Source organism: Apodemus sylvaticus, chromosome 4, assembly GCF_947179515.1.
Source record: "Apodemus sylvaticus chromosome 4, mApoSyl1.1, whole genome shotgun sequence".
NCBI classification, from domain to species: Eukaryota; Metazoa; Chordata; class Mammalia; order Rodentia; family Muridae; genus Apodemus; species Apodemus sylvaticus.
In genome coordinates, this window is record NC_067475.1 from 109,523,328 (window position 1) to 109,536,656 (window position 13,329).

The window sequence follows — 13,329 nt, forward strand, 5'->3', positions numbered from 1 at the left end:
CTCTCTCTCTCTGTCTCTCTGTCTCTCTCCCTCCCCCCTCTGGGATGGATCAGAACATAGCACTCAGCTACTTCTCCAGCACCACACATGCCTGGTGCCTGCCACTACGCTCCCCATCATCACGCTAATAGACTAACCCCCTACAGTTTTAAGCAAGCCACCAATTAAATGTCTTCTTCTATAAGTCATATTGACTATAGTGTCTCTTCCCAACAACTGAACAGTAAATAAGACAATATGGAGGTGCAAAAGACCCCAATTAGCCAAAGCATCTGTAGCAGAAAGCAATGCTGGAGATATCACAACACTAACTTCAAATTATACTACAGAGCAATGGTAACCAGAATAGCACGGTATTCACACACACACACACACACACACACAAAACAATTCAACACAATAGAAGACTCAAGAAGGAATATTGTAAGTACATCCACCCCACTTTTGACAAGGCTACCTAAAACACATTGTAAAAAAAGACACCCTCTTTAACAAGCGGTTCTGGGAAAAGTAGATTTCCACAGATGAGAACCACAGCTCTCACACAACACAAAACCCAATTCAAAATGAATCAAGGATTTCTTTTTCTTTCTTTTTTTTCTTTTATTTGCTTTTTTTTTTTTTTTTTTAGACGATGTATTTAGTAGTCTGTGCTGGCTTCAAACTTGTTCTGTAGCTTAGAAATAGGGCTTAACTTCTGATTCTCCTGTCGTTACTTTACAAAGGCTAGGATTAGAGAGGCCTGCATCAATACATCTGGAGTTGAATGAAAGGCCCTAATGTAAGATCTTAAACTTTAAAACCTTCAAGATATAGGCACAGGCAAGCACTTCCTACAAAGGACTCCAATAACACAGACAATAATCCCAAGAGTTGATGATGTAATTACCCAATATTGAAAAGCTTCTTCATGCCAAACAAAATAATCACAAGAGTGGAGAGAAGAAAGTCTACCCAATGGAAAATAGTCTTTGTAATAAACAGGGCATTAAAGTTTCATCAAATACATAAAGAGTTACAAAAATTAAACACTCCAAACCCAAATCATCCCATCAGCAAATTGACTAGTGAACTCAACAGTCAGTTTTCAAAAGAAGAAATACAAAGAGCTAATAGATGCTTGAAAACGTTGTTCGATATCTGTACCTACCAGAGAAATGGAAATAAACCTGCTTCGGCAAAATGGCCCTGGGGGTAAAGGTGTTTAGTAAGCCAGACCACTGGAATTCAAACCTTGGAACCTAAGGGGTGAAATGAGAAGACCAGCTCCTTCGAGTTGTCAGAGTGGGCACTTAGGCACACACACAATGCTTAAAAACTGCTTCAAGGGGCTAGAGAGATGGCTCAGCGGGTAAGAGCACTGACTGCTCTCCCGAAGGTCCTGAGTTCAAATCCCAGCAACCACATGGTGGCTCACAAACATCCCGTAGTGAAATCTGAGGCCCTCTTCTGGAGTGTCTGAAGACGTCTGCAGTGTACTTACATATAACGAATAAATCAACCTTTTTTTTTTTTTTAACTGCTTTGAGATTGCATCTCGTGTCAGTCAGAATGGTTCTCATTATGGAACCAGAGAAGGAAAGAAAACAAATTACAACAAATGCCCTTCTCAGGTCGCCTGAGAGAGTAGTCAATGACTGTTGGAAGAACAAAGGTCAAGGCATCACAGATTCTCTGTGGGGGTGATTTGCTGATATGACATTTGTGAGACAATGACGACAAAGATGAGTGGCAGAGACTCATGGCCCACAGGGAGGAAGGAGGCTGAGGTGTCTCCCTGCGGAGAGGTTGCTGCCCCAAGTCAGCTCTTGTTAAAGCACAAAACTCTCCCTATACTGCACTATTATCTTCAATTGATAGAATAATAGAATTAATACAGTCAAAAATAGCCCCTTGAGGAAACTCATTAACTAACTCTGAAATTCTGAAAGAAAACACAACTGTGACTTCATACTTTAACTACTGTTGTTTTTAAATTATTGTGTGGCAAAATGCACATATGAAGTTTACCATTCTAGCCACTTCTAAGTCCAACTTAGTCATATCACATGCATTCACACAGCTGTGCAGTGTTCTTAGCAGCACTCTTCTTGCATATACAAGCATATGAAGCAACTTCATGGTCTCTGCTGCTCTGGAATGCTTGTTCAAATTTAGAAATGAGCTGGAATATATGCAAGGATGACAAGATTAAAGTTTGAAAAAGTCTTCTGTATTACTATAGAAGTATATATATATATATATATATATATATATATATATATATATATCCATACACACACACACACATATATATACACATACATATACAATGGGCAGGTGGCAATGCCTCTACTAGACACCACAGACTAACAAAAAGCACAGTGCCGGGAATGGGTTATCCTTTTTGGAGTTGTTGGCCACAGGCTAAAGCCAATGTTTTCATTTCCTGCCATAACTTAATGATTAAGACCCTAGTGCTAAAGACACCACATGATCAAGTTACAGAACATGGGAAATCAAGCAACTACTGCCCTGGAAAGTGCATCCCTACTGGCTAGCTTTCATAGTGCCAGAAGGTGCTCTACACACTACCAAAGGACAACAGTCACTGGAGGGAGGGGAGTTAAATGAGAATGGCACTCATTGGCCAGATATTAGAATGTTTAGTCACCAAGGAATGGCACTATTTAGAAGGACTAGGAGCTATAGCCTTGTTGGAGAAGGTATGTCTTTGTTAGGGGAGGTATTTCACCAGGGGTGGGCTGTTGGGTTCCATAGCTGCCTGCAGCTATTACGAAGTGGGTTTCTGGAACAGAAACTGAGGGATGGATAGGGAAGGGGCGAAAAGGATGAGGGCTAAGACAATATTTCACTGATCAAAGCTGGAAATTTTAATGGCACCAGACCTTTTAACAGTTTGGGCAAACCCTTCCCCCCAGACTCCAGGCTGAGTTCCTGTGGAAGTTGTCTAGCTTCTTTTGGAGGTCCTCGCCTTGACTGCTCCGGCAGCTGGGTGGGTCACCTGCTTAATTCAGGAATTCCTAGACCTGGAGGAACAAGGAACTTAACCTTTACTTCGTGCACTCCACCCTAGGTGGAGCAGGATCCTGGCTATCTGGGAGAAGTTAACCAAGACCATAGTCAAGTACACTCTTAGCACTCCACCTAAGGATAAAAATTCCTGCTTTAACCTACTTCCCTATTATGTCCTAAAGGCAGATTCCTGCCCGAAGCCAGGGATTGTCCTTGACCAAAGTCAAACTCTGACCATGTGCATGACTGCCCCAATATGGCTCTGTACAGTGGGCTTTCTCTCCCTCCCCTCCCCCTCTCCCTCTCCCTCTCTCTCTCTCTACCTACTCTTTGCATATTAAGATATAAGGCTCTCAGCTACTGTTCCACTTACCTATCTGCTTCCCAGAATGACAATCATGAGCTAACCCTCTAAAACTCTACACAAACCCCCAAGTAAACATTTTCCTTTATAAGAAGTTACTTTGGTCACAGTCTCTCTTCGCAGCAATAGAGCAGTGACTATAGCAAGCATTATTAGTCTTATCCAGCCACAAACCATTCAGCTACAAGAACAGCCATCCTGGCAAGACAGGCCTAGTGACACCATACTGGCACCAATATCATAGGAGTATCCAACAGCTTTCTGGTTGAATTTACTCCATTAGATAAAGGTCATAGCTGGCACCATTATCATGGCCAAAACCTGTAACGAGACAGATCATGGGCCCTAGGAAAAACAAGGGGATAGTATTAAACTAGCCCCTAATGACTTCTTGCTACACCCATAGGTTGATGGATCTCTCAACTCTCATCAAATAAGCTTCTTTTTGGAAGAGATGATCATTAGCACAGAGGCCCACAATTGGTCAAGGGTCAGAGAATAAGAGACCATAGGGTTCTCAGCTCTAAATTGGACATCTCCCACTTCCCTCCCCTACTAGGCTAAAGTCCTTGTAGGAGAGGGGACAAAAGACTCTAAGAACCAGAACTGGTGGATATCTACAAGGGAAGAGTGCTTTATGGGCACAACAGGGCAGCTGCACATGAATTCAAAATGATTGTGACAGAATATGATATCTGCACAAAGTTGAGCCAAACAAAAATCCCAGCATGGAGGAGGTGAGGACGTGAAGTACCAGCCTTGGCTAAGAACCGATAACTGCTGAGAGAAGCGTCAGTTTTCTTTAAGGGGGTAGCTCTTGCTAGGCAGATGGCCCCATGTCCAAGAGCACCCAGACAACACAAATGAGAGTCAGTAGGTTTTTGTTTTTTAATGAGGACATAAAGTTGAACGTGAAAGGAAAGGGATCCAGGAGGCAGAGGAGGAGAATGCGGACATGAGCAGACCACATTGACATCTTTAAAGAACGAATAAAAAACTAGAAAAGAAGGAAAAGATACAAAATGAACTATGAGGGATCTCAGGGACACAGGCCTTTTCTCTCAGAAAAGCACTTAGCAGCAATGGTGTGTCAAGTGTTTTCGACAATGTCTGACAACCCTGTACGGGAGATAAGTAGGTGAAGGAGGCAGAACAGCATCTGAGGATGGGAAACGCGGACTGCCTTCTTCCCTGCGAGATCTAAAGGTCCCTCTCAGTTTCTGTCAAGGTGAAATGGTACGCTAGACAGTTAGAAATGAGTTGGCGAATAGTTTTTACTCAACAGTAAATTGGCGATTCCCGGTAAATCACCTTAAAGCCATCCCTTAAAGCCAGGATGAAATATTCTTGAGGACTGGCCGATTCCTGCTAGGAGAGCTAAGCCTGCCCTGCTGTCTGATTCCACTCCCTGGTCCACTGGCATCAGATTGTATCTCAAAAGGGAGAGTTTCCATTACCTCGGACAAGAGATGGCTATGCACACCCTTGAGGTACGGTTTGAGGTACGGTGGCTTCTGTTGACAATGTGGTAAGAGGGGAGCTCTGCTTAGTCAGAAACACAGAGCTCTGCCTGGGTGTGCGCCTTCCTTCCCTTAGTTTCCCAACTTGCCTCTCTGCGGCTCAGCACACACCAGTCAAAAACCCCTGGCCTTGCTTTTGTGCTTCCTTATCTCTGATATAAGTTGCCCTTAAAAACTGCTTTGAAGTGAGCTTTATAATTGCCCAGTAATAAATGAAGAAAGTGACTCTCGGCAAGACTAGGTGACCAGACCAAAGTCACAGAACTTGCAAGCACTGAAAATGATGTTTAAAAAAGGACTGGGGCCAGGCGGTGGTGACGCACGCCTGTAATCCCAGCACTCTGGGAGGCAGAGGCAGGTGGATTTCTGAGTTCGAGGACAGCCTGGTCTACAGAGTGAGTTCCAGGACAGCCAGGGCTACACAGAGAAACCCTGTCTCGAAAAAACCAAATCCAAAACAAACAAACAAACAAACAAAAAAAAAAACCAAAAAAACAAAAAACAGGACTGAGTCCTCCCTGAGCTTTATCTGCCTGAAAAATGTGACAAAAACTATAAATTAGGACCTGAGTTCTAATTTTATGTCACAAAGGGGGCTTGATTTCTAAACTGATTATCTAAATTTCTAAAAAATGATGAAAAAATATTAATAATGAAGTATGTCAGATTTCTCTGAAAGCCTCCTTCCTGAGGACCAGCATTCACAGGACCAGGGGGTCCTATGCCAGCTGTCAAAGAAGGGCAGCAATCAATAGTCATACCAAGCTGTAATGCCTACAGACCACAATGACCACCATGACAAGATATCCCTAAAGGCACAATGGGGACCCTTATGTCTTGGCAGTAGCCAATGGCTATCTAATTGGATGTAAGGCATGATTAACAGTATAGAATTTATGCCCAGTAAAGGAAACCTAGCCAACTACTGAGGCTAATGAGATGGATCATAGAGGAGAACCTACTACTACTACTGCCATTTACCAAATCAGTGTAATTTTTAACTGCATTCAAAATTGGTATTCTTTTACCTACCCATCTCTCATCAAAGAATCTCTTTGGAACTGATGGAGACCATTTCAGAAATTCCCAGATCATCAAGATGCAGAACAACCCTGGCCCCAGCTGATACATCTACAACACAACCCTCACATCTAAGACTCAGAAAACACATAGCTGAAGAAAAGGCAAACAGAGTATAAGAGCAAAAGGACAGGAAGTCTGCTTTGAGATTGGGTTTCCTGAAAGTGTCAAGGAAGCTACACTCATGATACTTCAACAATAAGACTGCCTAAATAACCCCTGGATGATGACACCACCCATGGACATACTAACATGGAAGGAGGAAATCTCACAGGAAAAGCAGTCGATCCAGAATCACATACATATAAGCAATAATAGACTCCCCAGGAAAAGCAGTCGATCCAGAATCACATACATATAAGCAATAATAGACTCCCCAGGAAAAGCAGTCGATCCAGAATCACATACACATAAGCAATAATAGACTCCCCAGGCTGTGCTTCTGTATTTATGCACATACATGTGAACAGTAATAATAAATAGTCAAATAATAAATAAATTAAAGAGGCCATGGATTTGACAGGAAATGATGTGGGATATAGGAGGGACTGAAGGGAGGAGAGGAAAGAAGACAATGACATCATTATGTTTTAATTTTTTGTTATTTCAAATTTATAACTCATTAATTGTATTAAAAATAAAACAAAAAAAACAAAACAAAATGAGGAAAATTTTCCAAGTATTCAAGTTCTGTCACCCAGTTTAGCAGAGGACACAGTGATCATCAATGGCCTCTATGCATTAGTCAAATTCTGCAAACATCTTCAAGTTCAAGGTGCTTTACTTTTAATCTTACTGGTGCCAACCAACATTTATGAATTAACTACATTTGTTTGTCAGTTTTAACCATAGGTTGGTTACAGGTAAAACAGACCAGCAATTACAAGACTCTGAAGGAACCAGCTAACAGACATGACTGGAATTTACAGCTCATTTTTAGAATTTACAATAAATAATACATATAATTTTATTTTTTCTATATTTTGTGCTATAGTTCTTTTTCGTCAGTATGAATTAACTACCTGAAAATTATATGTGTGTAAAGACGGAGAAAATATATACACGTTTTTTGAAGAGCCTGTTGTTAAGCATTTGCCAGCACAGCCACAATCCAATTTCAAATCCAATTTTACAGATCTTAGAAACCCGGCAGAAAGTGGAGAGAGAGGCCTGCAGTGACAGGCAAGCAATTAAGAGATGGGTTTGCTTCAGAAGCATTCTGTTCTAGGACGTGGAATACGGCACTTGTGAGAAGGATCAGCAGGTAAAGGTGCTTGGTAACAAGCCCGACAACTTCTTCGATCCCCAGGACCCAACCCCCATGGTCAAAGGTGAAAACAAGTTCCCACAAGTTGTCCTTTTACCTCCATGCATGCATTCATGTCATGGCACACACATGCCCAGATACAGACACATACACATAGATTACATGAACACAAATAGATATATAAAAACATAATAAAAAATTATAAAAGGAATTGGAATCATCCAGACTACAGACCAAGAATTTCCTTTTACATATGGTAATGATAGTTTGATAGCTTCTATTTATGGTAGGTCAATGACTCTGGCTCTAACTTCCTCATACCACCATGAATTATCTCTCTGTCTCTGTCTTTCTGTCTCTTTCCGTCTCTGTCTCTGTCTGTCTCTGTCTCTCTGTCTCTGTCTGTGTGTCTCTCTGTGTCTCTGTCTCTGTCTCTTTCTCTCTCTCTCTCTCTCTCTCTCTCTCTCTCTCTCTCTCTCTCTCTCTCAGGATGCAAGCTCCTCTCTATGACTCACGGTTTTCCTGCTGCTGGAAGAGCTCATTACTAGGGTTCCTGATGCTTCCCAAGACTTGCAACAACCAAGAAAGACCCCAGCAGAGCCCTCAGTTATATGTCGTGAACTGCATGGCACTCGGGATACAAAGAGATTTTACCAGCTTATTTGGAAAATAAATTGGTAAACAGGGAAATATATCAAGATTACCACAAGTTGGCATGACTTGATGACATCATCTGCTTGGTCTCTCACTGTTCTCTATGCTGGGCTGTCATATTTGCCAAGAATGAAATTCTTTAGATTCTCAGTTGACTTGACGGCTATTTGCTGTTGTTACAGGGACAGCTACAACACCACTGATCAGCATTTGTGCTGAGCAAGCTCCTTTGCCTCCAAATTGCACCTCCACACTCTGCCCCAGGCATTGTTATGTGGCAAGCTGAACTGTGGTTTCATATCTCAGCTGCCTCCTCTTTGGTCTTTGCTTGGACTGACCTTTGAAGAGGGGAGGTTAGAGGGAGGACAGAAAACTTAAGGAGGCTCTCACATCCACGTCTGCCTGGTAGACCAGAAGGACCAACTGTGGTTCACAGAGCATACAGTCTCTATGTTGCACCTTCTTTGGACACTGCAGTGTGCCTCACCACATCATGAGGCTGGTGAACCCAGCTTTGAGAAACCCCTTTGTCAGCACCCTTCATTTGTTCATACCTTTGTAGATCCTTATGCTCTTCAGTCACTGTTTTTGACTTTCCTGCTACCTGTTGACAGTGTGCCTAACATGCCAGGCTCCTTTCAATATTGTATGCTCATCGTCCCACTCAGTCATTCTAATAGCCCTGGGAAGGAACACAGCAGCATCAGCCTGGCTTACAAGTGAGGAGCCCGAGACCCATTATGGCCACTTCCTTGCTGAGTTCTCCAGTGCACCTCCCAACACTGATGGACTTGGGTTTGTAGAGAAGTTGGAACATCCCCACCCCCGGCAGAATAGAACTAGACATGCCAGCAGGTGGCAGGGAGTATGAAAGGGAAGATCCTGCAACCCTATAGAGACCCCAGAGCCTCACTATTTCCCTGCCCTTAGTGTTGCCTTCTCCCTGTGGTACAGCTACATTCTCCCTGCTTCTAGTGAGGCTAGAAACATAGGGTCAAGGTCATGTGGTAAAGGGCCTTGAACAACAACCTGAAGCTTTTGTTTGGATAATCCCTAGGAGCTACAGAGGATGACTCCATAATGCAGTAAGGTAAATTGCAGCGTGAAGGGAGTGGCACGAACGGTATTAGCCTCTTCCCTCATTACACCCAGTCAGCGCTTCCCCAGGACTCTCCAGGCTAGCATATAATGACAGGCAAAAAGCAATGCAGTCTCTAGCTCTGCTCCTGCAGGTCAGGAGCCACTCTGAGCCCTCCCTCTGAGTAGAAATGAAGCCGAGACAGGAGCTGTTGTCTCTCTAGTTCCTGCAGCCCACTTTATAAATTTGTAAATGTTCACTATTTGTTCATGTACTTCTTTAAGACCTAAAGGAAGAGAGGCTTCAGGAGTTGGCGGCCACTGGAGCGCAGTGCATGCACAGGTAGTTGACGTGAGGGAGCATACTGGTGTACTCCTATCTCTACAATGACCTAAAGAAACAGTTGCTGAAAGAGTGAAGAATATTCTCAGTCTAAACAATTGAGAGTGGCACCCCAGACACTGTGAGAAAACACAGACGTCACCTTTTTGAGAATTCCATCAGGACACACATAACAGAGCTGCCCTCTGGGGACACTGAACGTTTCTCTGATGTGTCACTACCCCAGGCAGCGTGAGACTCTATTTTCCCTCCTGGAGCTGGTGACACGTTGGCATGAAAACCCTCCATGGTAGCTTTCATGCTAAATTAGATTTTCCAGAAGAGTCAAAGATCAAAGGCAGGATGAGAGATGACGATTTATTTTCTTGTATGACTCATAGCTGGGATCACCAAACACAGAGTTCACCAAATGTTTTGAGCAGTGATGGCAGTACTGAGACAAAATTACAGCTTTCTGCTGTGATGTTTAATTACAACTTTTCATCTGATTAAGGGCACTGTCACTGTTGGTGACAGTGCAAATTACCCATCACCCCAAAATTCTTCCTCTGGGAATTTATCCTTAAGCATTCTGAAATATGTAGGCTAAAACTTAGCTACAGAGAGTCTCCAGACAGCTCTTTAACAGTGCAAGCATTCAGAAACAAACTCCTCCAGAAGAGGAGAAGTAGTTAAAGACAGCATCATCATTAATAGGCCACCACTATGGTCCACATTTTCATACATGTACACCAGCATAGTGTGAAAAGAACCTGCTATTCCCTTTATTAAGTATTAGCCAATAAAGTAAGCTATGTACTCAGGTCACAGCACACAAAACACAATATGAAAGACTATGATGATATGTCCCTCACCACTATCACCCCCCCCCAAAAAAAACAAGTCCTGTAGAATATTATTCTTCAACTAGAATCGACTAGATGAACTCCAAGACAGAGAATTTAAAAGAAAAATCATAAACATGGTAAATGAATTCAAGCATTGTAAAGAGGATGTGAACTACTCGAATGACCTTAAAGAGGAGAGGGATAAATTCCTGGTAAAGTCCAAGAAAATAAAGTCATACTGCTGAGTGAAATCAATGATGGAGACTGTATTAGTTACTGCTCAGTTGCTATGATAAAACACCATGGCCAAAAGCAATTTGTACAATGAAAGGTTTGCAGCTTACAGTAGTTCTGGAGGATACAGAGAGTCTGTAATGGCTGAGGAGGCATGGCAGCAGGTGGCCAGCGAAGACGCTGAGAGAGACATAAACCTGAAGCAGAGAGAGAAAACTGAAGGCCATAATCTCACAAAGCAAACCCCAGGGATGTACTTCCTCCAGCAAGGCAGGCTCCACCCTCTAAGGTTCCATTACCCCCTCCCGGAGCAGCACCACCCACTCGGGGTCAAAGAGGTGACTAAGTACAACCAAGAAGCTACAGAAAGAAGAAAGAAACCACAACTACTAAAACACAAAACGGATCTAGGGACACAAACTGCGAAATGCAACAAAATAAAAATACCTCCCAAAATGACTGCAATCACATGTCTCAAAGATAACTTTAAATATTGGTGATCTCTATTCCCCAATCAAAAAGAAAGGAGTTCACTGATTGGGACTGAAAAATAAAGATCCATCTTTTTGTTGCCTACAAGAAATACATCTAACCTTCAAGAATAAGGGCTACTGTAGAATGGAAGGAGAATTAAATGGTACCTAGAAAAAGTAGGCATTGCTATCATAACATCCGAGGACACAGGCTTTAAACCAAAAGAAGAACTAGACTTCTCACTCTGATCAAGGGAGCAATTAACCAAGAAGACATTACAATCCTAAGCATCAACGCTCTAAACTCTGGCACCTCCAAATTAACACAAAACATGCAGCTAGACTTCAGGACACAGATTAACCCCAAATCAGTGATATTAGGTGATTTCGGTACTCCACTCTCTCCACCAGACAGGTCACCTGGACAAAAAACTAAATAGAGAAACATCAGAAGTAAATATCATACACCAAATGGATCTAACAGATATCTACAGAGCATGCCACCCAAACACTCAAGAATACACACTTAAATCAGCAGCCCATGGAAATTTTTCTAAAATATACTGCATATTGGGACAAAACCAAATCTCAACCCAGAAAAATTTATAACATCATGTATCTTATGTGACCACTAAAATCCATAAGTAAGTGTAGCTCTCACTTTCAACCAAAGAACTTCTTTTTGCAAAATATGGGAGCTACTACAGAGATCTGCAACTGGTCAAATGTAGAGAGTAAACAGGTTTGGGTTGCCCAGCCAAAGCTGGCATAGTTAATACACAACCTCATCTTGGAAAAGCAGACAGAAAGACTGTAAGATCCAGAGGACCAGAACGCTACTTTCTAGACATAACAGGGATGTTGACCTCCTGAAATCTCAACAAGATAGTTGCCAGACCAAGACCTGCATAATGACAACACCAGTGGATATGCCAACACGGGTGGGGGAAATTTCACACGGTCCATCCTTAGATGGAGAACTACAGGCAGCCGATGTGAGGGGAAAACCAGTTTTCTCCGGGGACCCTGATGTGTTATCCATTCCCAAGTGGTTAACCCGAAAAACACACGTACATATAAGCAACTAAACAGACTCAGCAGGGTCTGCGTGTGCCTGTGTGTGCCTGCATGTATGTGTGTGCCTGTGTGTGTGTGTGTGTGTGCGCAGGTGCGCACGCGCGCGCGCGCGCGTATGTTAGTGTGCTCACATATATGTGTTTATATAACAATAATAATTGTAGGAGAAGAAGTCATGAATTCGAGGGGGAGTGGGGAGAACAAGGAAAAAGTTGGAGCTGGGAATAATGTAAATATAGTACTTATGTGTGAAATGCTCAAAAGCATGAAATTTTTACACTGAAAAGAGAAAAGGTCACTAAAGACCATTCACCGGGTCATAGAAGGAGAGTCACACCATTCAGAGTAACATGGTCACAACTGCCCCTCTTTTCCCAGCGTCTGGCCTTGGTGCAGTTTAGTCCTACCTCACTAGGATACACCATTGCAAACTACTGGTGCATAAAAGTGACAGAATTGTCCCTTAAGGGACTGGGAGTCGGGGGAGGGGAAATCACAGACAGTTACCTTCCAACAGGAGCTTGGGGGAAGCCCTCGGTTTGGAAGTCTCATGAGTGCTCCAGAGACAGGACGCAATGTCAAAGCACCCTCTAAGACACCCTCCAAAGGAAGGCTACTAGATCTGAGCCTCTTCCATGAGGAAAACTGCTCACAAGATGTGCTTAAGTATGCCTGTGAGAACTGGGGCACAGAGATGGTCTTCCACCCTCCTTAAGGCAGACATGTATGATGACAGTGCTGAAGCTATCCTCCAGAGTAACCTAGTTCTTCCCTCCCATAGAATATCACATTATAGTGCAGGGCGAAATTTCACTTTTCTTTTGTACTATCCTTACCTTCTAGTCCTATGTGTTGAAGTTCTAGTGCAACAGTATGCTGCCCCCTTCTGTTCATCTGTATTACTGCATCCTACTGTAGTGGGTTGAGACAGAGCAGAGAGGGTCTAATGTCCTCTCTCCTTCACCGAAGGGAGAAAAGAACTGAACTGACATGTAATGAAACTGCCAAAAGCACACAAATAGCAACCCTAATAAACTGTAAGATGTAACCCATTGTTTTTTTTTGACCTCTAAGAATAAAAATGGTAAATTTTGGTTAGGATAAGAGCTAAGGTTCGTTACATATCATCATTTAATCCTCTCAATGTCCTAGAAGGGAAGAACTACTAGTTTCGCTGAGCTTGTATCTAATTCGAAGGATGAAGACATAAAATATCACATCAGAACAATGGTCAATGGCATGTGATATGCACAAATGATTCTGAGACATAGGACCACGTGGAGATGGTCAGTGCTTTGCTGATGTTATACTAGCTGTTGTTAATAATATATGGCTGGGCTTGGGAAACGCAAGTTAAAGTGACTGAGAGATTTACCCCAGTTAGAATGGCTCTCATCA